Raw genomic sequence first — 27,403 nt, 5'->3', positions numbered from 1 at the left:
TTATTTGGAAGGTGCTTATGTTGACGGACAAATGAAGGCTATATCTCCCATGGAGGGCAAGAGTTGCAGTCAGTAATGCAGGCCTTGAGTTATTGCCTTGCTTCCCTCTCATCAGTTTCCATCTTGAAGTTACTCTACGCCTTCACTCAAGTGAATCATGTGAATTTTCAGTGTAATTGTAGACTTGGGATCGTGGCGTTCAGTAGGCCTTCCTCCCACTTGGCCATTAGATCTCCTTTCTTCAAAGGGTGGAATGTTGCAGTTACTTTCCAGGAACACATATCCAAAGGGAAGTGATGGTGCAAGACAGAAGTCACTTTTGCCCACATCGCATAGCTTCCAAGTGCCCTGATTTTCCAGGGATGGTCCTGGTATTACGAAAGCCATCCTAGCTTCTGATTTGACCCTGGAATGTCCCCATTTCCCCTGCCAGTGCCACCACTGCTGAACTCAGGGAGAAGGGTGAGCCGGTGCTTCTCCTGAGTGACGGTGGCTGTGGCAGCTGTGAGGGAGCATCCCGTTGGCTCTCCATGGCTGCCGCTGCTGGCCTTCTCCCTTGGGCAGCTTTTGGTGGCTACTGGAGAGCGGTTTAGGAGGAGGAGAGGCTGCGGCCACTGAGGCCCAGCCCCACATGCACTGGCTCATCGGGACAGGCAGAGAGCAGGGCTAGGGTTACCAGACGTCCCCGGTTCCTGGGGACAGTCCCCGGATTTGCAAATCTGTCCCGAGGAAACATGGCAGTGGCAGCCTCAGTAGCCCAGAGCCAGCCTGGTAGCACAGTTGGCTCTGACTGGCTTCAGAAACTGCTCGCTGCTGTGGCATTGCCATTTTACCTGCGCCACAGCAGCAAGCAGTGAGCAGCTCCTGAAGCCAGCTAGAGCCAACTGCACTACCAGGCTGGCCCCTCCTGGGCAATGGCCACCCGCCCGTGACTCCCAAGCCTCCCCTGATCTGTCAAAACAAAGGGGGAAGGAGATTGGGGAAGGCTCGGGAGTCATGGGCAAGCGGCACACAATTGCCCAGTTTTTTATTAAAAAAACTGGGCATTTATGTTTCACAGGGTGCGAAAGAAGGGCTTTGCACCTTTATATGCATGTGTGCTTGGGCCCAGGGTCTTTTGCCTCACCATCCCCACTACTGACTCCCTGTTGCTACTCAGCTTTCCCCCCCCAAAAAAAGTCCCCGGATTCATTGAAACAAATCTGGTAACCATACCCTGGGCGGGAAGAAAAGAGGAGCTGAATGGAGTGCAAGGAGTGGTACGCGCCCTTCTTCTGATAGGAAATGTTCTGTAGTAGGGGGAGAACAACAAAAAATGGGGGTTGAGGAGGGTCAGTTGAGGGGAGTGAGAAATGTCCCCGAGGAATGTCGGAGAGTATGCGTATCTGGTTCAAGAATCCATTTTGGCCAAGTAGGAAAGTAAAAGTGGATGATGACTTGCAGAGAGGCCACCTTTCCCAATGCAGCACCGTTTAACAGCTTCCACTATTAAATCGGAAAATCTTCCAACACTTTTGAATCAAACTTTCTACCTGAGCTGTTTGGGGATTTTTTTAATATATCATTTCCACAGCAAGATGTATTAATGCATACAGACCTGACCCAGTTCTGTTCCGACACCTCTTCTTCAAAGGCAGCTGCCACATCCCAGTTCTGTGCCAGTTACAAATGCTCAACACTTCACAGTGGGCTGCCAGCGTCATGACAGCATCGGCAGACATGAAAAAAGTCCAAAAGATGCAAAGAAAGAAAGTTAGAACTAAAGAGAGTGATATCTGAAATCCTGAGTTCCATCTACAGAGTGACATGCATCTATAGAGACTCCTTGAATTTTTAAGAAGTTTGGATTATTCTCCGCTAAAAATAATAAGATCAGAACCCTGTGTGCCAATTTCTATATGTAAATCCTGGTGTGCATAAGTTTTCTATCTTGCTTGCTAAATTTTAAAGTGAATTGAGTGCAAACATATCTACTTACCTACATGGTTGCACTTGCACTTTGTGCTTTATTTAGAAGGTTAATTCGGCGGTTGGATTTCAGGATCGTGGCCAAAATACGCCGTTCCAGATGAGAATTCTCAACTAATCAGGAAACGGAGCCTGTCCAACATCTGGCTTGTGTTAGTGAGTAGCCGTGTGTCTGATGACGGGGGAGCTCTCAGTGTGGGGGCAGCGGCAGGCCCTGAAAGCACAGCCACTCAATTTTGTGTGGGATTACAGGGCTGGCTAAGGTCGCCATTAATGTCAGAGTGGATCCTGACAGGGGGAAAATCTTGAAATGATTATTTCCTGCTTGAAATTCCTGGACCGCTACTTAGAGACAAGATGCGGCGGTTAGCGCAGAGGAATGGCTTGGTGCCTCTGCAGTTGGGTTACTTGGGGTATTCTAGCTTCGACAGCAGGGGAAGCTTAGCCTGTGACCTTCCAGATTTCATAGAATTGTAGAGCTGGAAAGGACCACAAGAGTCATCTAGTCCATGCAATACAGGAATCTTTTTTGCCCAATGTGGGCCTCGAATCCACAACCCTGAGATTGAGAATCTCTTGCGGTTGTGCTCCATTTCCCATCAACCCTGTCCATCATGGCCAACGGTCAGGGATGATGGGAGTTCCAGTCCAATTATGACCTCTATGCGGCGCTTCCTTTGAACTTGAGCCAGAAGCTGCAGTTAAGGTAGAATGCTGTAGCACAATTGCTGACAGGAATGAGACCCTGCCAGCATAGGAGACCTGTGCTCCAAGACCTGCACTGGTTGCTGATTTGCTACTGAGCCAAGTTCAAGGTGTTACTATTAGCAGATAAACCTCCTAACTCTTGAAGGTAACTGTCTCCCTGAAACAAATACTGGTGGTCCAGCATTTGAATTCACTTTACTGCCATCCAGGATCGCTGAGTGGTGGCTTCCTCTGATGTTAGAAGGTGCTGGATGGAAATCTACTACCAATGAGATATTGCAATAAATATGTGGTTTTAGTGATTAGCTGCATTCTCCTAGGATTCAGAGTATCCCAAATCTGAAGTGCTGTTCAGTGCTTTAAAATGAAATTAGCTTTTAATTAGCTGCCGCTTGCACAAACAGGGAAATTCTTTGCCGAATGATGCAGCATCACACCATTCAGTTCCCCACATTTCCACATTTTAATACAAGTTTCTCCTACACATTTTTTGCAAAGCAATGTCCCCTAACACAATGCATTTTCCACTGAAATATGCATTTACCCCACTTCACCCTACTATATGCATCTTTGTACGTGCTGCTTGGTTAGATAAATGCATTGCCAAATTCAAAGAAGCACAAACTTCACATGATAACTTTGTTTTGTTTTGGAAATGGAGAATTAGGAGGGTTTGCCTTTAAATGCAAACTGAATTGAATTCATATCATATAATCTTGTGTTGCCTTTAATCCAGTGCTTTTCAAGGGTCTGGTCACACATCAACCTCTGGGTAATTAAGAGATGCAAATGCAATTTTCAAGTATTGCAGTTTGATGTGCTTTCCTATTCATCATATTCCTCTTTATCTGTCTGTAACTTTAAAAAGAAGTTTCCCAGTTTTTCAAAAGGAAAGTTTGGGGGACAGCTGCCGGTTGCATAGTATTTCCTCCATTTATCTTGCCTTTTTCATTCCTTTTTTTGGGGGGGGATGATAGTTCTCGTCTTCTATAATCCTGCACAGCAACAACTGAAAGATGAACCATTCCTCTCTCTCTCTTGAAGGATAAAGATTTAAATCCAACATCTTTCAAACAAAACAAGCTACAATTTCAACTAACTTTGCAGAAACAGAAACAAAAAACTTTCCAACAACAAGAAAATGAATAGTTAGGGATGTTATAAATCTGATGCTGTTCACCCAGCAAACAAAAAAAGGGAGGTTTTATATCAAGAAGACATGCACATTTTATCTCGGCTTACTTGTGAGAGTGACTTTGGACATATCATGAGTTTATTGCAGGAAGAAGCTCTGCTAGGCAAGTTAAGTTACCGTATTTTTCGCTCTATAACACGCACCCAACCATAACACGCATGTAGTTTTTAGAGGAGGAAAATCCGTAGGCATGCCACCCATAGGCATTCCCTCCATAACACGCACAGACATTTCCCCTTACTTTTTAGGAGGAAAAAAGTGAGTGTTATGGTGCAAAAAATACGGTATTTATTTGGATTTATATAGCCTTTTGAAAAAGGCATCAGCCCCACCCCCTCTATCTCTGTCTTAAGGGCCAAACTATGCATTATGGTTAACCTTAAACATGCTCAAACTGGCCACTTTCCTTTTGAATAAATAGAAAAAAGAAGCTGCAGGGTCTGATTCCAGAATGTTCTCCCAAGCTGAATCAGGCACCTGCATCAGATTCTTGCTGAAAATCCTACCCCTCCCCCACTGTTTATTTTCAATAAACTGTTTATTGAACAGTGCCATTAAGAAATTAAACAACTGAGGGAAAAGATTTCCGGCAAGAATTTGGTGTAAAAACAAATGGGACTGCGCTGTCCCATCTACACTGAGGTAGAAAACTCATCTGCAGGGCTAGTTGTAATTGTGTCTTTTGAAAAATGACTTAAAAGTCACCAAGTAAAAAATGGAGGGGGAGAATCATCTGAGCAAAACTGGGGCTGTGGTGCAAACCCAGCAAGTCGAATCATGATTTAATTGTTCTTCTGAGAGTGAAATTAGTAAACCATGGTTATCCCTGCACTTGTAAGTCGTAGCTTGGAAGTAGAACAGAATCCATTCCGGAAGTCCATTCGACTTCCAAAGCGTTCGAAAATCAAAGCACGGCTTCTGATCGGCTGTAGGAAGCTCCTGCAACCGATCGGAAGCTACCGAAGCCCTGTCAGACGATCGGCTTCCAAAAAATAGTTTAGAAACCGGAACACTCACTTCCGGGTTTTGATCGTTCGGGAGCCAAAACGTTCAGGAACTAAGCTGTTCGGAAACCAAGGTACGACTGTAATGTAAAGCATGATTTCTGTGCTGGGCTTTTGTTTTACTAGTCTGGTGTTGGTGTTACATGCACTATTACAGTGGTACCTCTGGTTACATACTTAATTCATTCCAGAGGTCTGTTCTTAACCTGAAACTGTTCTTAACCTGAAGCACCACTGAAGCTAATAGGGCCTCCTGCTGCTGCCGTGCCGCCGGAGCACGATTTCTGTTCTCATCCTGAAGCAAAGTTCTTAACCTGAAGCACTATTTCTGGGTTAGCGGAGTCTGTAACCTGAAGGGTATGTAACCTGAAGCGTATGTAACCTGAGGTACCACTGTAATAGTGCATGTAACAGTAAGCCTGAATGACTTGTGTGTGTGTCTTGCTTTCCTTCCCACTGGAAACAACAAAATTTGCTTAAGTCTGTAGTTTAGTTTCCATCCTTCGCTTTGTCAGCTTCGCTGTGGCTGGATGTAGCAGGCAGATGTGTGCTTTGTGCCTTTCCTCTCTCTGGATGGATTTATTGGTGAGGCCGCACACAGATGTGGAGGCGCTCCTACTTTAAAACATCTGGCATGCCCTGAAAGCACCATATATGGTGAACTACAATGGTGTTTCGTGATGCTTGGGCACATTCTAGTCTTTCTCTCATAGTGGCTGCGCAGAGCAAGTATCCTTGCTGTTATTAATAGGCCGTCTTAAAAGAGGAGACACTTGATGCTGTGAGATGTGATTGACAGGTCTGTGCTCAGAGGCCCTGTCCTCATAAGGCTGGGATAAAGTGGGGCTATTCCATCACTGCCCATCGTTATTCTGCCTGCACCTTACAAAGCATGCTGTAGTACAGACTAAACAAAGCTGTCCAGAGAGAGGTCCAATGGAAAGTGATGGAGGGCGGGGGAAGAATCTAATTCATTTGAAGGGAAAGCCTTTTACGCCATTTTCAAAAGACAAGCCTTTAGAGCATTCACTATAAGTGAGAAGTTAATGGTAATGGCTAAATGCTTTTAATATGATACGATACAATAATCTTTATTGTCATTGCCCCATACAGAACAACGAAATTGAAAAATCTACATAAAACATTCAAAACCCAACAAGCCTGCTATCCCAGCTACCCCAAACTGGTTAGCCCTCTAAAAACTCTGGTACCCCATTTTTAAATACAATATACTCCCATAGAGACGCCTTACACTGCGTTTAAAACCAAAATCGCATTTGGGTAGAAACTGTTTCTCAGGTGGTTAGTCCTAGTCTTTATAACCCTGTACAGTGGTGCCTTGCAAGACGAAAATAATTCGTTCCGCGAGTCTCTTCGTCTAGCGGTTTTTTCGTCTTGCGAAGCACGGCCATTAGCGGCTTAGCAGATTAGCGCTATTAGCGGCTTAGCGGCTATTGGCGGCTTAGCGGCTTAGAAAAAGGGGGGGAAGGGAAAAAACTCTCAAGAACTCGCAAGACATTTTCGTCTTGCGAATCAAGCCCATAGGGAAATTCATCTTGCGAAGCACCTCAAAAACAGAAAACTCTTTCGTCTAGCGACTTTTTCGTCTTGTGAGGCATTCATCTTGCGGGGCACCACTGTACCTTCTTCCAGAAGGCAGAAGCTGAAAGAGATCATTTCTGGGGTCCGTACTATCCTGTGCTATCTCTGCACCTGGCAGCATAGATTTGATCCAAGGTGGGAAGAGTGCACCCAATTATTCTCTCCGCAGTCTTTACAACCCTGGCCAGCATTGTTTTTTCCCTGACAGTGCAGCTCCCAAACCACACACACAGACCATAATGCACATTTACTCCAACCCCAATCCTGTGAAATGTAGTTGTCCCCTCACAGAGCTACAGTTCCCAGCACCCAAAACCAAGTATAGTTCACAGGTGACTTATGGGGAAGTCATGTGCTTTTAGTGCACTTTACATCTCAGGGTTGTGGGTTTGAGCCCCACGTTGGGCAAAAGTTTCCTATATTGCAGGGGGTTGGAATAGATGACCCTTGTGGACCTTTCATGGACCTTGTCATCATTCAGAGTGGGAAGAGGGGGGAATCGCCATAAAATACTGGTTGATGCCAAACAGTTTTTGTTTTTTTTAAAAAAAGGTAAATCACTAGGCAGAGAGATAAAGAACTATGTTTCTATTCAAATGCTCATCAACAGACCCAAGCACTCTTCAACGGTTCCTAAATTGCAGAACTTACTGGCCACCATCGCAGAAGCTTGGAAAAGGTTTATGCCTTGCTCAGCAGTTGGGTACAAGGCTGCCTGCAGCACATTTCTCCCTGTGTCTCTCAGAGAGAGACAGAGAAGGCCTGTGAAGGCGTGTGGCCAAAGTTAAGCCCTGCTGAGCCCTGTTGAATTTACTGAGAGGTCTGCACACGTAAATTCCCCTATTGACATAAATGGGGTTAAAAGTGTGTTCATTCTTGATTGTGCCATTGCCTTTTCATTTACAGTGGTACTTCAGGTTACAGACGCTTCAGGTTACAGACTCCGCTAACCCAGAAATAGTACCTCGGTTTAAGAACCTTGCTTCAGGATGAGAACAGAAATCATGACGCAGCGGCGCAGCAGCAGCAGGAGGCCCCATTAGCTAAAGTGGTGCTTCAGGCTAAGAACAGTTTCAGGTTAAGTACGGACCTCCAGAACGAATTAAGTACCTAACCAGAGGTACCACTGTACAAAGAAAGCTGGAAATTCGTGTAGGGTGATCTCTAGGGGGAATCCGGCATCCCAGAGGTCCTTGTACCTGTGGCTATTTACGTGAGGACCCATAGGCAGTATCTAAAAGCAAATTAAGACTCAGCTTCGAGCTAGTAAGAAAACTTGCAGTAAAACAATGCCTAGTGACCTTTAATTCCTGGTGTGCTTCTCGGTAAATCCTAATAGGTCAGCTACAACTCTACATTAGTTCTCTAAATCAGGGATCATCTTCTGTGGGTGCCAGCTGTTGGCTATTTGCAGTTTAGTAGCGCTGCAGAGAGCTTGCTGGGGAGACCATGCATTAAAAAGGGACTCAAAAATACTTAAACAAGGTTTTAATAACAGAAACAAAAACTCCTTATGCACTAAATACATCAACAACAAACCAGACCCAACCACCAACCCATCCCCCAGGGTAATGGGAGAGCTAGGTGCTGCTCCTTATACACTATACCCAATTGCTGACACAGCTTGATTAACACAACTCAGCAGCACCTCGTTATCTGCCCTGGCCCTGGCCCTGGCCCTTAAAGACATACACAACTTGTGAAGCAATAATGAACCTTCACATTCTAAAGTGACCATTCAACACCAGCGCCCCCCAAAGTGCTCCGGGTAGCAAAAGGTCTTAGTAAATATCTACTCAAAAATCCACAATGTACAACACATGGTTTCCTCTTCCTGCTCAGTTCTTGTTAGCACTGACTCAGCCTCTCCTACACGGAACATGCCCCCTTAAACCTGCCCACATTTAGCTGGACACCCACTCTTCTGTTTGTTCTGAACAGGAGAGGTGCAAACAGAGGCGCAAAAACAATGATTTGAATGTGTTATAAACATGCAAAACTAGATGGTGCCAGAGAGCATAAAAATTTTCCACATGAATTTCCATAAGGTTTTTTTTTCTTATAACAATCTAATTTCTGACTTATTTATAGTGTGTCCCCCCCCCCACTTATTTATAGATCCACCCTGTGAGAGAGGCTGGTGTGACTGATGTTGTTTCTGATGTGGGAGGGATTGCTTGCACAATTCTCTGACCCTCTCTCTTTTTCTGCTCTTTCAGATGTGGCAGCCATTATGGCATACAGTAGCATGAGGTCAGTGGACTAAGGGGACTAGGCTAGTCCCCTAAATGTTCCCCAGCGCCTCCTTCCCATAGCCCAGGAAGCTTGGGCCCAGCTTAGGGAGGGAGCTGTGAAGCTCTGGGTCCAAGAGCCCACGCAGCTTTTCAAAGGAGGCAGGAGGGCACCAGCATCATGTCAGAGGCCTGTACCTTCTTCCCATAGCACGGAAAAGCTTCAGCCTGGCTTAGGGAGGAAAGCATGATGCTCAAACTCGCAACATTGGGACATTGCAATGTTCAAATCGCCCTTGCAAGCTGGTGCCTCCGGCCTTAACTGTTCCCCAGGAAAAATTTCACCGCACACCACTGGTGGCATGCTCCCACAACAGCAAAGCTTCTGTTCTTTCTACCATATGAGGACTTTTGTTGTCAGGCAACATAGCGGAACATGTATGTGTTTTTAATTAATCCGCAGCCTGAGCTGCGGTGAAGGATGTTAAATTTTTCAGCAGGTTCGCCTGCAGCCTGGTCTATTATGGTTGCCAACTTTATGTGCAGTTCACAGGACATATCCTTGTAATATTGAGAAACACTTCTGGAAAAGTTCCAGCCATTGTGCTGTGTGCGTACCCATGCTCCAGCCCGACGCAACAGTATTTATGCGGCTTGGGGCACACATGCCTTTGTGATATAAGGGCATCCTTGAGTTACATGCTTCTTGGCATAAGAGGATCCTTGAGTTTCACTGTTCACTGGCTCCACTTGGACAAGAAACCGCTTAGCAGCACACTTAACTTTTAAATTTACATTATGAGAGTTTAGCTTTAAACCCTCCAAACTCCAAGCTACCAGTCAACAGCCTTTTGTCATAAATTGCTGCCAAAATATACTTTGTGTAGATTCCCCTTTTCCACGATGGCTTTCCAAACAAACCTAACTCTTGGCATTTCAAAATGGCTTTAGTCATCTTTCTTATTTTTCTTTAGTTGTTTATTTTATGGGCTGAGTGAGGCCCCATCTGCACTATAAGCAGTATAATACTGCTTTAAAACAGTCATGGCTTCTTCACTCAAAGAATTGTGGGAAGTGTAGTGTCATACAGCCAAAATTTAGAAAGGCTCAGAATGTGAATTTGCCTCGATCTCACTACACTGATGTTTATTTCAAGTGTGCTTGCTTGCCCCCACCTCCAATAGTTTTCTGCCTGAAATTTAAACTGAAAATGTTATGAGTCTACATTTCTCAAGCTACTACCAAGAAGGCTCTCTGCATGGTTCAATGCAGCTTTACTTTTCGCAGTGAGGGAACCACCAGAAGGCCCTTGGAGCTGGACCTCAGTGTCCAGCCTCAATCTTGCGGGTGGAGATGCTCCTTCAGATATACTGGGTCAAGACCATTTAGAGCTTTAAAGGTCAGCACCAACAACACCAATTATGCTCAGAAATGTACTGGAAGCCAATCTAAATCTTTCAGGACTGGCGTTATATGTTCTCGGCAGCTGCTCCCAATCACCAGTCTAGCTGCTGTATTCTGGATTAGTTGTAGTTTCTGAGTCACCTTCAAAGGTAGCCCCACGTAGAGCGCATTGCAATTGTCCAAGTAGGAGATAACCAGGACATGCACCACTCTGGTGAGACAATGCACAGGCAGGTAGGGTCTCAGCTGACATACCAGATGGAGCTGGTAGACAGCTGCCCTGGACATAGGATTAACCTGTGACTCCGTGAACAGCTATGTAGTTTGGAGCAAGGCACTATCATGTAAATGAAAATATTACACAGTTTCCTAAGCAACATGCAGCCTTTGTCCCACCTTGACACTGCAATTGCTAAGTGGCATTGTGAAAACGTATGTGTTTCTAGAGAAGGAATTGCACACAAATGCGATAGCACAAGTCAGCTTTAAATTCTAGCCAGGGTCAGGGAGGAGAAGCTGTTTTTTAAAAGCATTCTTTGATGCTCCTCATAATTGCTGACCCATTTTCATTTGAGCGAATCTTTGCATCTTGCAGATCAGAGGCCGGTGGACACATAATATGTTATGGATCACAGGGAAAGCACTTTAAGTTCATTGTTACACGTAGATTGTCACTAAGATGAATCAGTCTGTTGATGGCCTTTGTCACTTCTGCATGTACATATGCCCCACATTTTATGCATATATGTGTTTGTGTGCTGAGTATATCTACACACACACACACTCCATCTCAAAAGACTTTATCTCAAAAGACACATTTCTAAATATATTTCCTCTTAAAATACACATGAATATCTTCTTTCTTTATTTTTTCTTTTAATCAAGGATTGCATCGCAACATTCAGAAAGTGTGAAAGCCACTGAATAATTTAAGTTCTGAGCCACATATTAATTCAGGAATGTAGTAACATGAAAAGAACTCTGCAGGATCAGGCCAATGGCCCACCTAGTCCAGCATCCTGTTCTCACAGTGGCGAACGGGATGTCTGCATCCAGAAGCAGTCCCATCTAAAGAACACGTCACACAAGTGCAAGAGAACAGGGAGAGAATGGGGAATAGCAAGCCTGTTGCACCAGTTCTCAAATAGTGGTTCTTATAATGACCAGCTAACTTATTTTATATATATATAATTTTTAAATTAGTTTTCAACATATCATTTTCAACAATAATTTAACGTACTTTAACATTTGTTTACTTCCATCAATCACATCTGAAAATTTTCCAATCTATTTACTTAATTTACATTTCTTATTTTCACTATTACATTTAAATCTCATAACCAATATCTCTCTTCTTTCTCTTCTTTGCAATATTTCATATATTTCTCCTTACAAAACTTCTTGTAGTCCTACTAGCGCTTGGCTGTCAATGTTTCCCTTTTTTAAAGGGAAATTCCCTTATTCCAAATAGGATTCCTCGCAAGAAAAGGGAAAAGTTGACAGCTATGTAGTAGCGTAATTTGTTGATTACAGTTGCTCTTCAAATAGTTTGTATATTTTTTCCAATCTTCTGTAAATCTCTCGTCCCACAGGTTTCAAATCCTAATGGCCAGCTAACTTGGGGGGGAGATCTACACACAGGGGAAAAAAACACTATAAATAAGTCTGAAATCGTTGTAGCAAAAGAAAAAGAAAACCCCTATGTAAAATTGCTTTAGAAAGGTTTTGTGCTCTCCTGCGCCATCTGCTCTTGCATGTTTATTACACATTCCTCATAAGGCTTGGTTTCATGTCCTCAATAAATTCTTCCATTGACCCTTTGGTGGCTGGTGCTCATTGGAACTAGTAAGCTAGAGAGACAAAATGTAGACAGAGCTAGATGCAATGGCAGACACAGCCAACTACTGCTACTTCTGACCACATGCTGCTCCCTACAGAGTTCAGCAAAGACAACGCCAAGACTAAGAAGGAAGAAGTTGGCAGTGCCACACCCTGGACTCCCTGTTAAGTAAGAAGGGAAGACAGAGGTTGTTAGGATAGTGCCCCATTTTCCCCAGTGGACCAGCAACCATTCATTGGACCCAGTCACAAATGGAAAGGTAATGGTTCTGAAATATATTGGTCTAGTAATCAATGAAATTATGTTTTGCATGGGGAAAATTAAAAGCCAGCTAGGGCTTATTAAAAACAAAACACCACTATCTGTGCTGAAGTCCCCTATACATTATGGTGCTTAAATTATCTGCGGGCCTTTCCCATTGCTCAGTAATGAAAGGTCATCCCAACCTCCTCGTAATGTGCCATAAATATCCCTCAGCTAGCATGAGAAAAGCCACATGAAACGAGTAGGAAATACATAAAGTGCAGTCTGAACAGTAAAAGATCAAAATGATATTTTATTTCACAGGAGCCATAACTGAGGCTAAGTTTGTGATCCACGAAATGCTTACTTTGGCTTTATCCAATTAACTTCAATGGGATTAAGTCAGCTAAATGGTTTGTGGGGCACATACTCTTTGTTTATAAATATGCAAGAACTTAGTGGTTTAATCTAAAGCTTTTCTCTCTTTTTTTAAAGCCTTTCCCACTGGAAAGAGCATCTGGCTCTGGTATGATTTATTAGCAAACCATTGATAAATGGTTAAAGATGCTTGAATCTTCAAGGATGTGAAGAAAACATCAAGCATGGCCGGGAATGTGTGCCTGTCCTTCCTAGGCATGCCCCTTCCTTTGAACTCTAATCATTATGACTTATAACTAGCCAGGATTGTGCTTCTCCAGCCAATACAGCTGTGTTTATGAAAGCAGCTCTTGAAAGTAGCAAGTCCTATCCCAGAACCATCAGTGGTCTTGATTTCATTGATTGTTTCAGGCTCCCTAAGTAGCCAAGTTTGGACCTGGCTCTACCCCCAGAATGCTACTGCAGGTAACTCACATGGGGTTACGATTTGGGGATAGTACGTAAAGCCAAAATCACATCTAGTCAAAACAGCCCTCCAAACTGCAGAAGGTAAGCAATCTGGAGCCATGTACCAAGTGAACCTTGCTCCCCACACAAGGGGGAGAGCTTTTAAACTCCCTGTTTTGTTTATCATCATCATCATCATATTACAAGGTTCTGGGAGGCTATTGCATGATTTCATGGGGCTGTCTGAGATCTTGCTAGATCTCACAAATTTTCTCCTAATTCTACACCCATTTCTTTGGAAACAACTGCATTGTATTTAAATGGAGTTTACTTCCAGGCCGCGGGGATCGCTTAATGTGGCAGGCAAAGTTAAAATTTAAAGCCTGAACCATATTATTCTCTTCCTCCTGCTTTTCTCCATTGGATGCCCTAGATGGCTGCATGAGAGAAAAATTGGGAGTTTTTGGCATCCTAAATGTTGAACTATAATGTCCATCATCACTGGTCATGCTGGTTGGGGTCAATGCGATTTCAGGAACGTATGGACATCCACAGGTAAGCAGTCCCTGGTGGAAGATGCCATGCACATTGATTATACACTAGGAATACTGCTTCTTCTACTCCAGATGAGTTTCTGGATCAGTCAAGAGGCAAGAATCATTTCAATGCATCCACAAAATTTCCAGCACACAACTGTGCTGTGTGCTGTTTCTGCTGCATCATCTCTTATTTATTTCACAGCAGTGCCATTTCTTAGCAAACAAACTTGCCCATTTCCATGAACATTTGTAGCGGCTTGATCCCACCCACCCACCTTGGATGGACAAATTTGTCAATTCTGACTCTCTTGAATTCAGTTCCCCACATTTTCAGCAATTGGTGAGTCTGGGTTTCTTTATCGTCATTAAAATTTGTCAGCATTTTCGTGCAAAGACATGAACACATTTTTGTCTGCATTTTTTAATACTATGCACATCTTTGCATACAGGTTTCCCTAACAGAAGGTTATCCTACAGAATGTAGGTTACCTTTACTGATGTATGCCTCTTTATGAACCAGTATATGCATTCTTCTACACAGTATGCGGTTGGAGAAGTGCATTGCAAAATTCAAAGAAGTGTGCATTTTGGTTTGTGTGTTGCTTTGGGAGTTAGCTGCAGATTATGTGGCTTCTCATTAAAATGAACAGAAAACTAGATTTCTCCTGCATCACACCTATTTCTGTCTTATCCAAGAAAGCCTTCTGCTTCCACCCACCAGAACCAGCTCTCCCACACACCTTGAAGCTTCTGTGAAGGAGGAAATGGAACAACAGAGCAGCCCACCAGCATACAAATCTTTCACATTTATTAGTAGGGCTGCCCTTCACCTGGGTTTCCCCAGACACATCTGGGAATTGGGCTGCAAAACAGCGTCTGGGCGGATTTTTGCTGAATCGGCAAAATATCCGGGGAAACCTGGACATATGGCCAGTAGGGTGATTTTCACTTTGGGGGATATGGCAACCCTATTATTAGTCAATGAAGGCTTTGCTTGAAAGTTTTTTTCTGCTACTTCCATTCCTTTCACAGACACATGGAATTAATAATTTAAAATAAAATAAAAAAATTCAAGGAATTTGAAGTCCCATCATTAAGTATGCCAAATCCCTAATATGGAGATTTATTGATATACGATCATAATCATAAACTTGAAGGAATTGAAAACGCATATAATTGTATTGTACATCCCATACTATGGACTGGCAAGTGGCTATTCCTGTGTGTGCATACATTTTATAAGCCAGTTCCTGATCCAATATCATTAGAAGCTGTGGTTTTTATAACGGAAACTATAGAAAGCTGCATTTCAAACTATTAAGACAAAAAAACCCAGTTGTTCTGACTATAAAATGGGAAGCCACCTACTAAGATGACTTAGTTAAAATTTGATTTGAGCAATATTGCATTATTAAACAACATGCCTTCCCACCCATTGCTGCTGCCTTTTCATTTGATACCAAAAGTCTATTTCCCTTTGGTGGATAGGCTTAGCAGTTTCAGATATGAATGAGCAGCTTTGCACATACATTCCAGGCACAACACCCCTGGGATTATTATTATTATTTGGAGATGGGTGGTCTTCAAAAGCATGTGGGGCTCATTACCACGTTTCTACATATATTGTGCCTCTACATAACACTGCCAGTAAGCAAAATGTCATGTGTGACATTGCTCTTGAAACTTTCAGTCTCATTAACTAGGGTTAGATTAAAGCTAAGTTACAGTTTAGTGTTATGTCCCCCACCAGTGCAGCCACAAAGAGATCTGAAGCACCTCGGTTTGTTGTTTCATCTGAACTAGGAACCATGGTTAGTTTGAAATATGGCTTATTCAAAACATACTGGGATCAGAAATCACTGTTCAGTCTCGTCTCAATCAGGCAAATTGTAGTTTGTGCCTTCGGCTAATTAAACAATCTATGGCCTTTTAAACTATGTGTGTTGGGGGTTATTGTTATTGTTTGTTATTATGGTATGTATTTTTGTATTTCTATATTGCAAACAGCCCTTTTATCGTCAAATAAAGAGGGGTATCAAATCAGAAACAGGGATGGCATCTGTAAATCCAGGACTGTTCCCAGAAAATAGGGATACTTGGAGGGTCTGAAGTCCAAAATAAGTGTGCTTAAGATTGTAGTCTTAAGACACTGACTGGTCTGTCAATACACTTTCTTCAGATATTCAGAATTTCCTCACACCGCCACAGAATCTTTCCCTTTAATTCTGGAGACAATGATGAATCTACCGTATCTTTCCATCATATGTATTTAATTGATCTCAGAGATAAATGGAATTTGTTATAGGGTAGGAATTTGTTGCTGTTGTTGTTCCTAACCATTTTACCAGCACTGCCCTTGAAAGAGAAGAATCGCTGAACTCTTCAGCTGAACCAGACCTGACTATTATTGACTGTGTAACATTAGAGTGGCTTTGTGTGTTACACAAAATGCCACCGGCTGGATGGACAAATGGCTTGTAAATCCTGCAGGCGACACTTTCTTTAATGGCTGAATCCACTCTTCAACTGGAAACTCCCATTCTTCAAATTGTCCTAGATATTAGCTGTATTGTTTATCAGGAGGGTATTTACATCAGATGCCTTTGGGACTATAACTGTTGATTGCTAATTTGGTAACTGTGCAAACTTGTAAATTATATAAGGCTCTTTTTATTTATCTTTCAAGGTTTTTCATGAGCATATTTTTAAAACAAGAAACAAAACAAACTGAAACAATACATGATATTGTATTATAGCTTTTCTTTAAAAAAACAACAACCATAACTGTGTTGATTACATATTGTACTACAAATTGTATCATAATTTAGGCCAATAACATAGATTTATCATTTAAATGATTGGTAAAATAGAGAGAGAAGGATCAGTTTCCAGATTATAATTCTCTAAGTGCATACAAATTTGAATGAACAGTAATTTTGGAAGGCTTTATGGAAGAATGGTTATTAGCATTAGTAGTTTCCAGTTTTGAGGCAGAAGTAGATGTTGAAAATGTGGGAACTAACTTAATTTTTAGTTTTAAAAATGTAACAAGCAAAAGTTATTTGTATGTAATCTTAAAATAAGAAATATACACCCAAATGTTGCCTGATGCATAAATCATGAAATTATTAGTGTGTCTTATTCAGGCAAAACACCTGTGGGAAACCTGATGAATGTTGCAGTTGTGATAAGATTATCTGCCGCTGAACTTTGGCCCATCTCATCTCAACCTTTTTGAAATTTCTACAGATTTGGGTAATTAATTAATTTTCCTAACAAAGAGATTGAGTTATTGCTTGTGCCACTTTCGGCAAAATTCAGTGGCAGCCATGGGATAAAACAGACCAGAGACTTTTCACTAAAATTTTAATTGGTCTTGTTCATGTTCAACATCTTTAGGATTTTAGGGAGAGGAAGTTTAATATGGCATCTCTGAGACTGGTGCAACTTCTTTGGATGTTTTTTGTAGCAACAACTTCACTGGAGTCTTTCTAAGTCAGTAACTTTCTGGAAAAGTTCCAGGGTGCATGACTCTTTTTAAAACCAGTAGCAGAATGGTTCTGAGGCAGATCCTGAACAATTGCTTTGAAACAATAGGGTTACAAATGCATGAAGAATAACACTGTAATAGCATTTTGACAGATAAGGAATAGCAGATTGTATCATTTAATGTAACAAACCAGAGAGGAAGCTGAAGGAAGTCAACAAGAAGTTGGGGGAATGTAGAATGTATGTTTGGAAATGATTTTGATATTTGTTGTTGTGGCGTTTGCCCTCCTAGGTGTGTGACATCATACTGGGTTCATAAGGAAAGGGTTAACTAATTGTAAAATGACTAACCAATGGGAACCCAAGGGGCAGAGTTAACTGTGTACAGTGGTGCCCTGCAAGACGAATGCCTCGCAAGACGAAAAACCCGCAAGACGAAAGGGTTTTTCGGTTTTTGCGACGCTTCGCTAGACGATTTTCCCTATGGGCTTGCATCGCAAGACGAAAGCCCATAGGGAAATCTCGGGGACCTTTTTTTAAATGCTGGCGGTGGGGAGCAAAGCCTTTTCCCCCCCTCCGGACTTCAGAAGAGGTCCAGGAAGGCCGGCGGGGGCGAAAGGCTTTGCTCCCCACCGCCAGCATTTTAAAAGCGGTCCGGGATAGCAGGGAAGCGCTTCCCGCTATCCCGGACGGCTTTTGAAGGCAGGCAGGGACCTCTTCCCAAGGCGGGCGGGGACTTTTGCCCCTCCTGCCTGCCTAACCGGGGGCTTTTAAATCGCCCCGGGACTGTCCGGGGCGATTTAAAAGCCCCCGGACGGCTTTTGAAGCCTCCCCCCGCCGCCCGGCTTCGGAACGATGTCCCGAAGCCCGGCGGCGGGGCGGGAAAGCCTCCCCCCGCCGCCCGGCTTCGGGGCATCGTCCCGATGCCGGGCGGCGGGGCGAGAAAGCCTCCCCCCGCCGCCCGGCATCGGAACGATGTCCCGAAGCCCGGCGGCGGGGCGGGAAAGCCTCCCCCCGCCGCCTGGCATCGGAACGATGTCCCGAAGCCGTGCGGCGGGGCGGCAAAGCCTCCCCCGCCGCCCGGCATCGGAATGATGTCCCGATGCCGGGCAGCGGGGCGGCAAAGCCTCCCCCGCCGCCCGGCTTCGGGGCATCGTCCCGATGCCGGGCGGCGGGGCGAGAAAGCCTCCCCCCCGCCGCCCGGCATCGGAACGATGTCCCGAAGCCCGGCGGCGGGGCGGGAAAGCCTCCCCCTGCCACCCGGCTTCGGAATGATGTCCCGAAGCCCGGCGGCGGGGCCGCGAAGCCTGGGCGCGCTGGCAACTCTCCGCAAGGAGCGCTCCCGCTGCTTGCGGAGAGGTCCGCGAAGCCTGTCCTGGACCTCTTCTGAAGGCAGGCGGGGGGCAAAAGTCTTTGTCCCCCCTGCCTGCCTTCCCAGGGGCTTTTAAATCGCCCCGGACAGCGGAGAAGTCCTCCGCTGTCCCGGGCGATTTTAAAATGCCGCCCGCCAGAAGAGGTCGGGGGAAGGCGGTTTCCATAGGAACGCATTAATTGATTTTCAATGCATTCCTATGGAAAACCGTGCATCGCAAGACGAAAAACTCGCAAGACGAAGAGACTTGCGGAACGAATTAATTTCGTCTTGCGAGGCACCACTGTATAAGGTTTAAGCACAGAGGGTTTTTGGAGGAGTTAGAGTTAGAGTTAGGGTGGTTGAGAAGACAGTCTGGAGTAAGAAGAGACAGAGAAGATGCCATAAGTCTGTGGGTTGAGCTAGTCTGGGGTGAGACAGTGAGAGAATTTGTTGAGAGGAGTCAGTCAAACAGTTGAGATAATCAGTCAGAAGGTATTAGGAAGGTATAGGCCGGTAAAGAAACTAAAGTTAAGATACTGACAGGAATATTATCTGAGAAACCATAAACTTGTTAATGTTTGTAAAATAAACTTGGTTTTTTGGTTCACTTTTAACAACTGTCAGGACTCAGTGTTTTATCAGAGAGTAACAAGTTGGTGGCAGCGGGGAAGCAAGCGCAGTGGTGGCACAGGGATCAATAGACCGTTAAATGTCCGGGGACCCTGTGTGATCGCCACAGTTGTTAGAAAAGAAAACTAATAAAAAGAATATACAAAAAAAAAAAGAAGAAACAATGGGGTTACTGCGGAAATTATATTCAAGCTCAAGGGTGTGTTGTTGTTTTTAGATCAGGGTTTTAGTGAATGAGCTAGCACGTCCACCTTGGCCAAGCAGTCTAGTAAACAGGGACGAAACTCTGTTCTATTTCTGACAGGGCAGCTCGCAGAGTTTGAAAGCCAGAGATACAATATCTGTGTTGTTACTATGAGAGCTTGCCATGAAATATGCTGTAATCTTTGCCAGGGGTATGCAGTGCATTCCCCGGAGGATTTCCAACGCCGAAGAGCACTTCAGAGTGCTTAACGGTCTGTTCAGGCTTTACCTTATAAGGCTTTTTAGTTTCAGCACGGGGGGATGACAGCCACTCCAGGAGCCAGCCTTCTGGGAACAGATGACAGCAACCATTGACTCCTTTCTCGGGGCCAGGTTCATTCTGTCTGCCTTGAACTGTTAACCTTTTTAGCTCCTGTCATGATAACTGGTTTAAGAATGTGAGCAGGGGAGAGCAGGAGCAAGATGTGATACTCTGGATTTGCTTTTCATATTGTAGTTTGTGTGCACATGTGTGCAGACTAATTTTTACGTACATGAAGACTCAGAAGTCTCATGGACTGGATTCATGTGTCCTGGGCACATGGGTCACCCCTGCAGAGGGACATGCCATGTTCACCCTTTGCATATATTCTATATAGTGAGCACATGGGTTTACATGCAGCAACAGGGGGAGCGGGTGGCACTGTGGTCTAAACCACTGATCCTCTTGGACTTGCTGATCAGAAGGTCAGCAGTTCGAATCCCCACAACGGAGTGAGCTCCTGTTGCTCAGTCCCAGCTCCTGCCCACCTAGCATTTTCGAAAGCACGCCAGTGCAAGTAGATAAATAGGTACCGCTCTGGCAGCAAGGTAAACAGCATTTCCATGTACTGCTCTGGTTTCGGTGTTCCGTTGCGCCAGAAGTGTCTTAGTCATGCTGGCCACATGACCCGAAAAAACTGTCTGCGGACAAACGCTGGCTCCTTCGGCCTGTAAAGTGAGATGAGCGCCTCAACCCCAGAGTCATCTGCAACTGTACTTAACTGTCAGGGGTCCATTACCTTTACCTTTTTTTGCTCACTTTACCTCAGCATATACATTTTCCGTACATTATTTGATTGGAGAACTTTGCTGCAAAATTCAGAGACGTACTATTTTCGAAGGGTGGCTGTTTTTCAGTTCTTGCATATTGTTACATAAAGTGAGAAAAAGGATGATCTGCCTTCAAATGTGAACTGAATCAAAATTCTCCCTTGTTCCTCTGCCTGAAGTCGCATCTGTTTGGGGCCTACTGGAAAATATTCCCAAGTGCTGTTGTTGTTTAAAAAATTAACGAGTGAGCTGTGGTTTAACTCACAGTGCTATTTTAACATGAATGTTGCCAATGCAGCCAGACCTGATGTCCACACAGGACTGTGGCTTCTTTTACTCCGCTGTCACATTTGTTCCCGCCCCCCACTCAGTGCCTTCTTTGTTTGCCCAGAAAATAATAAGAATGTCCTTTTTGTTCACTTTCCTGTGAGCTTTTGGCAAAGCACAGTCGTTCCAAGAGTTCCAACCACAGAGTCTTGCTCGGATATTCATTTTCCATAATAGATGTGAAGGTTACATGCTGTACGATTGCAAGCATGATTTCCATTACCCAGATATAAGTTGGGGATTTGCAGATTTGACTGCAGGCAATGCAGAGTGTTACGAAGCCAGAGTACTAAGCTCTAAGCGGTTTGGGACTCAAATACCCAAGGGAACGTCTCTCATTATACCAGGCATAGACAAACTTGGCCCTCCAGATGTTTTGGGACTACAACTCCCATCATTCCTAGCTAACAGTACCAGTGGTTGGGGGTGATGGGAGTTGTAGTCCCGAAACATCGGGAGGGCCGAGTTTGCCTATGCCTGCCTAATATCCAAAGATCTTCAGAGCAGCCTCTTCTGTGTGTCCAGTGCCGGATTTGCATATAAGCTAAACAAGCTCTAGCTTAGGGCCCCACTCTCTTGGGGCCCCCCAAAAAATGTAAAGGAAAAAACCCTTGATGTACATTTCCATAATATAAGAAAAAAACACAAATAAAGTAAAACCTACATATAGCAACAGTGTTTTTTTGTTGTGTAGGCTCCAATGGTGTAAGTAATGGGCCTAGCCTGCTCCCTAAAATATCACTGGTTTGCTCATTTCTATATATAGGGTGCCTACATGTATATATAGAGAGCCAGTGTGGTGTAGTGGTTAAGAGCGGTAGACTCGTAATCTGGTGGACCAGGTTCGCGTCTCCGCTCCTCCACATGCAGCTGCTAGGTGACCTTGGGCTAGTCACACTTCTCGCAAGTATCTCAGCCCTACTCACCTCACAGAGTGTTTGTTGTGGGGGAGGAGAGGAAAGTAGAATGTTAGCCGCTTTGAGACTCCTTCGGGTAGTGATAAAGCGGGATATCAAATCCAAACTCTTCTACATTCTGCATGGACTGGTTGAATAGCCACATGTACAAATGGCTTTAGATACCTATTAGGTCCATAAATTACCATATAGCATATATTCAACACAAAAAGCAGTGACATTTTGTTGTTGACAAAGGACAGCTGGACATATAAAGGGCCCCAGTAGCTTAGGGCCTCAACAAACCTAAATCCGGTCCTATGTGTGTCAGATATGCATTGTGTGGGAATGTGAAAATGGCCTGCTGTAGTGGTACCACAAGCGTGGAATCCGATCCCTTTTCGAAATGTACTTGGCGCATGGATGATTTACCAGTCCCTCCTATGAATTTTCAGTGCTTTAGTGAAACTGCAGTGTGCTCTGAGGTTTGTGTTAGAAGCCTCCCACAGTGGCGGGCAAAACCCAGTAAGATGGGTGGGCTATAAATTATTATTATCTCCTATAATAATATAATATAAAAAATATAATATAATATAAAAAAGTAATAACGTACCTTAGGTTTTTTCTTTTTATTTACAGCTGTTCTATGGAATTTTATGGAATCTGTATCTTGTACCCCACCCTGAGATCAACAGAGATGAAGGGTGTGTCCTTAATGAATAATTTCTGAGACTACTGTGTGCTAGAAATCAGGTTTTTAGCATTGCAGCTCCAACCCTCTGGAATTCGTAAGAAGTAATGCAGGTTCCTAAAACCTTGCTGTTGAAGACATTTTTGTTTCAGAAGACTTCCCCTGAAGCTAAGGATGGAGGAGAAATTAGATTCACATTTAAAGACCAATTTACTTAATATGCACTTTCCCAAACAAATATTGAACCAAATGAAGCAAGCCTTCAAAATTTGCAATTCTGAATTTTGTAATTGTGTTCTCCAGAAAAGTAATTTGTACAATAATGCACAGAGTAGTGTAAATAGTGTATAAAACGTATATATATTACGCAGAATTGCATCAAAAAAGTGAATATTAGAAGACATTCACACCAAAACACTGGTGAATTTGCACAAGGATTTTCATTTAACAAAAATTGCAAAATCATCTGGAAATGTCGAGAACTAAACTTAAATGAGAAACTGAGAGAAGCCAAAATTGATAGATTCACCCATCCCCTACATAAAGCATGACCCAGTTATTTTATGGACTATTAATTGTGCAATGGTGAAAATGTTATGATTGCTGTTTAGTTTATTAAAACTGTAATCTTTTCCATTTTAACTGATTGCATACAGTAGCTTTTGTTTGGAGGGGAAATCTAATTCAGAATAGAATTAAAGCCAAATCTACCTAACAGATACTTTCTGAAACAATACATGAACCGAAATACAGCAGTCATTTGAATTTCACAGTTCTATGAATTTTGCAAAACATTTCTCCAACCAAGCAATGTTGCAGAAATGCACGTATTAGGAATAAAGGTAAAGGTAAAGGGACCCCTGACCATTAGGTCCAGTCATGGCCGACTCTGGGGTTGCGGGGCTCATCTCACTTTATTGGCTGAGGGAGCCAGCGTACAGCTTCCGGGTCATTTGGCCAGCATGACTAAGCCGCTTCTGGCGAACCAGAGCAGCACACGGAAATGTCATTTACCTTCCCGCCGGAGCGGTACCTATTTATCTACTTGCACTTGACATGCTTTTGAACTGCTAGGTGGGCAGGAGCAGGGACTGAGCAACTGGAGCTCACCCTGTTGTGGGGATTCGAACCGCCGAGCCTTCTGATTGGCAAGCCCTAGGCTCTGTGGTTTAGACCACAGCGCCACCCACATCCCTTTTATTTATTTATTAGGATTATACATTTATTAGGAATAAATGTGCACAAAAATGAACATATCAGTGAAAGCAACATACATAATGCAATACATTAGGGAATCCTGTTTTGCAAAAAATGTGTACATTAGTCAAAACTGCATATTAAAAAATGTGTTTATTAGTGTGGTGCCACACTAATTCAAGTCCTAAATGTTTGGAGGCAGACTGGTGTCATTGCAAAACATACTGGGGTAGATATTCCACCACCCAGCATTATTGATTTCTTCCTTGAGCCACCCTATTTTAATCAGCACTAGTCAAATATGTCTAGCCACCATTTTAACTTCCCAGAATGCTCCAGCGGGATGCTGCATCGTATCCATTGTGGGAAATTTAAATGGTGGTTGTGAGTCAGCCACCCGATATTGCTCAGAGTGTTGGGGTTCAAACCTGCTGCTGTCACAAGGTAAGCCCACTGATGGTCAGAAGGAAACTTCTCGTAGGGCCCCTCAATAGTTTTCCAGCGTGCAGAGGAGTTATATCACTGCATAGTATCATAGTAGGCAGAAAAATGAAACTGAAGTATGTAAACATAGTGGAGTGGCATTCCTAGGGGTATAAATAGAAACTAGGCTGCAAGCTTATTATACCTGTTGGAAGCAGGTTCTGAGTAACTCCTACTTCTGTTTACTCCTCCTGTCAAACAGCTCTTACTGTCAGAAAGCTCTTCCTGGTGTTTAGTCGGAATCTCCTATCTTGCAACTTGAAGCCATTGGTTCAAGTCCTATTCTCCAGAGCAGAAGAAAACAATCATGCTCCCTTTTCCATGTGACAGTCCATGAGATATTTGAAGATGGCTATCATATCTCTGCTCAGTCTCCTCTTTTCCAGGCTAAACATACCCAGCTCCTTCAAGTGCTCCCCGTAAGGCTTGGTTTCCAGACTCTTCATTATCTTGGTTGCCCTCCTCTGCACACGTTCTAGCTTGCCAAGATCCTTCTTCAATTGTGGTGCCCAAAATTGGACACAGTATTCCAGGTGTGGTGCTATTACTTCCCTTGATCTGGACAATAGACTTCTGTTGATGAAGCCTAGAATAGCATTAGGTTTTGGTGGGGGGTTTTTTGCTGCTGCATCACACTGTTGTCTCATGTTAAGCTTGTGGTCCATCAAGACTCCTAGATCCTTTTCACAAGTACTGCTAGTAAGCCATGAACTAACACCCGAAATCCCAGGTATGGAGACATGTTTTGTTATCTTCAACTGAAGCCTTACTAAATATGAAATAACTTGCTGACCAGCACAGTAGGGTGTCAGTAACGCAGGAATAAGTACAATGGTTTTCTTAAAGGATTTTGTATATCAAAATGCTTCTTTTCTTTTTATTTGTCATTTGTAATCATGGACCTGAGTAAGAGAGCACGGCATAAATGTAGCAAGGTAAAGAGAAACTAGAAAAAAGGTGTAATACTAGGCTATTGGCATAGTTGCATCATTGCCAGATCTCGATAGGAATTATCTCATGAATTGCAAACAAGCACTACAGGAATTTACATTTTGTAAAGTCAAACACATAGGGCAAAATTAAACAAGCCTTCGATATCTGATACAGACTCATAGATATGCCATTTCCTCTCCTGGTGGTGGTCCAAATTCAAATGTAGAAAGAAACAAAAAGAAAAAATGTGTTTTGGGGGGGGAGCAGAAACAATAACGTATAGTAATATATTTCCTCCTGTGGGGCAAAAAACAAGTCCAGTTAGTTAAAAGGGGTTGATTAAGATTGGGACAATAGTATGGGTTAAACCTCCCCTTCTTGCATTGTAGTCATGATGCCACAGAGAGGGGAAAGTACAGTTGTATTTGCCCCTTTCCAAAAAAAAAACCACAGGTGGTCTGATCAACAATGTTCTGCCATTTTGTTTGGTAGCACTTTTTAAATTTGCAGCCATTCATAAGAAAACGGGGCGAAGAGGCTGAGATTGGCAATTTCATGCCCTCTGACATTCTTCAGGTGAAAATAGGGACATTTCTCATTCCCCCACAACTGACCTTCCTTGGCCCACCATTTTTTAGAATAGAATAGAATAGAATAGAATAGAATAGAATAGAATAGAATAGAATAGAATAGAATAGAAGAATAGAAAGAAGAGAAGAGAAGAGAAGAGAATTTATTATTTATACCCCGCCCATCTGGCTGGGTTTCCCCAGCCACTCTGGGCAGCTTCCAACAGAGTATTAAAATACAGTGGTATTTTGGTCCCTCCTCACCCTGTAGAGCATTTCTTATCAGAAGAAGGGCAAGTGCCACCTCTACCACAACAATGGGGCACACATGCCCTCCCCTATCTTGTGAAAACATCTTAATCCCTATTCTATTCTATTCTATTCTATTCTATTCTATTCTATTCTATTCTATTCTATTCTATTCTTTGGTAGATTTACAGAAATAAAAACACACACCAATAAATACATTTTAGAAAGGGGCAAGATTAGATGCGGACGCAAAAAGTATCTTTTAAATAATCAAGACTCTTTGCACTCCACTCCCCTCACACGAGGCTGGGTCTCAGCAGCAGCAGCAGCCTCTTCCTTGCCTGCTCTCCAGCAGCCGCTAGGAGCTGCCCAAGAGAGGAGGCAGGCAGCAGTGGTTATGGAGAGGTCACGGAGAGGCAACAGAATGCTCCCTTGCCACTGCCACTGCCACTACCACTCCGGACAAGCACCAGCTCATCATCCTGTCTCAGCCTGGTGGTGGCAGCACTAAAAAGAGAAATAGGGACATTCCAGGATCAAATCAGAAGCTGGAATAGCTTTCTAATTCCAGGACTTTCCCTGGAAAATTGAGGCACTTGGTGGGCATGGAATTCACGCTCCTGTTTCTGTTTCCATCGTAATTCTCCGGCATCCGTATCCTGAAATGCCCTGTGAATGTGGCAGAGGAAAAAAACAGAAGCCCCTTTCTTGGGAGAAAGAAAACTCTCAAGGAATTGGAGGTCAAGTTTCTGCACAGCAGAGTACAGAGTGCTTGTCCATGGAGAGTCATTCAAAGAACACACACACACACACACACACACACACACACACTATAGTGTGACTGCTTGCTTCTGCTAGCCTTAAGCTCCCCCTGAGTGGGCTTTATTAGATGATTAAAGTTGATAGAGAACTTGTAGCACCACCATGCTTGTAGAGGACACTGGCTGCCCATAAAATAGCACATCATTAATAACATTAAATTTTAGGGAAGTGCTACCACATGTAGATGGGTGATTTGCCTCTTAGCCACTTTCGCTTATCATCGCTCTCATTTCAGTAGCTAATATTTTCTTGGGGAAAGATCAGAGGAAATGTGGCAGTGCTTATCACTCAGCTGTTCTGACTAAAGGGCCTTGGGGGATACTTTCCCCCCATTAAAAGCCCATTATAATATTTTGGGAATATTGCAGTCTTGCAATGCTTCAAGACTGGCTGGCCGGGCTCTTTCTGCCTTTTTGAATAGTAACAATAATTGGATCACGAGATGGTGACATATGTCGTACCTGCATGGTACACGTTTGCTGAAAACCCACAAATGGGGATCACTGGGGAACTTAACATGGAAAGTCAGGAAGCAGTTTTTGAGAAGGGAAACTCAAATAGATAGTATTTCCAACAAGGTGTGGGAAATCTGAAGTGCTAGTCTTTGTTGGACTGCATCCTTTTCTGAGGAAATAAGAATTAAACTCCACTGGCATCTTCACCTTCCCCCAAAAGGTGCTGTGCCATATATATATATATATATATATATATATATATATATATATATGCAGGTTTTGGTGTCCTCGGGTGTCTTCCCGTGTAAAAGTTGGGGTGTCTAGGCGACGTTTCGACGAGGTCTCACTCGTCATCTTCAGGCTGGTGCTTTCGGCTTCTTGTTACTGGAACAGAGCAGGATCTCAGTGTTTGAGTTCCTATAAATACTGTTGAGGGGGTGTGGTGTATAGCCTCCAATGTTCTGGGCAGAGAGG

The sequence above is a fragment of the Podarcis melisellensis genome (assembly GCF_964234715.1).
Source record: "Podarcis melisellensis genome assembly, chromosome: 17".
Lineage (NCBI taxonomy): Eukaryota > Metazoa > Chordata > Lepidosauria > Squamata > Lacertidae > Podarcis > Podarcis melisellensis.
This window is presented reverse-complemented; position numbering follows the sequence as displayed.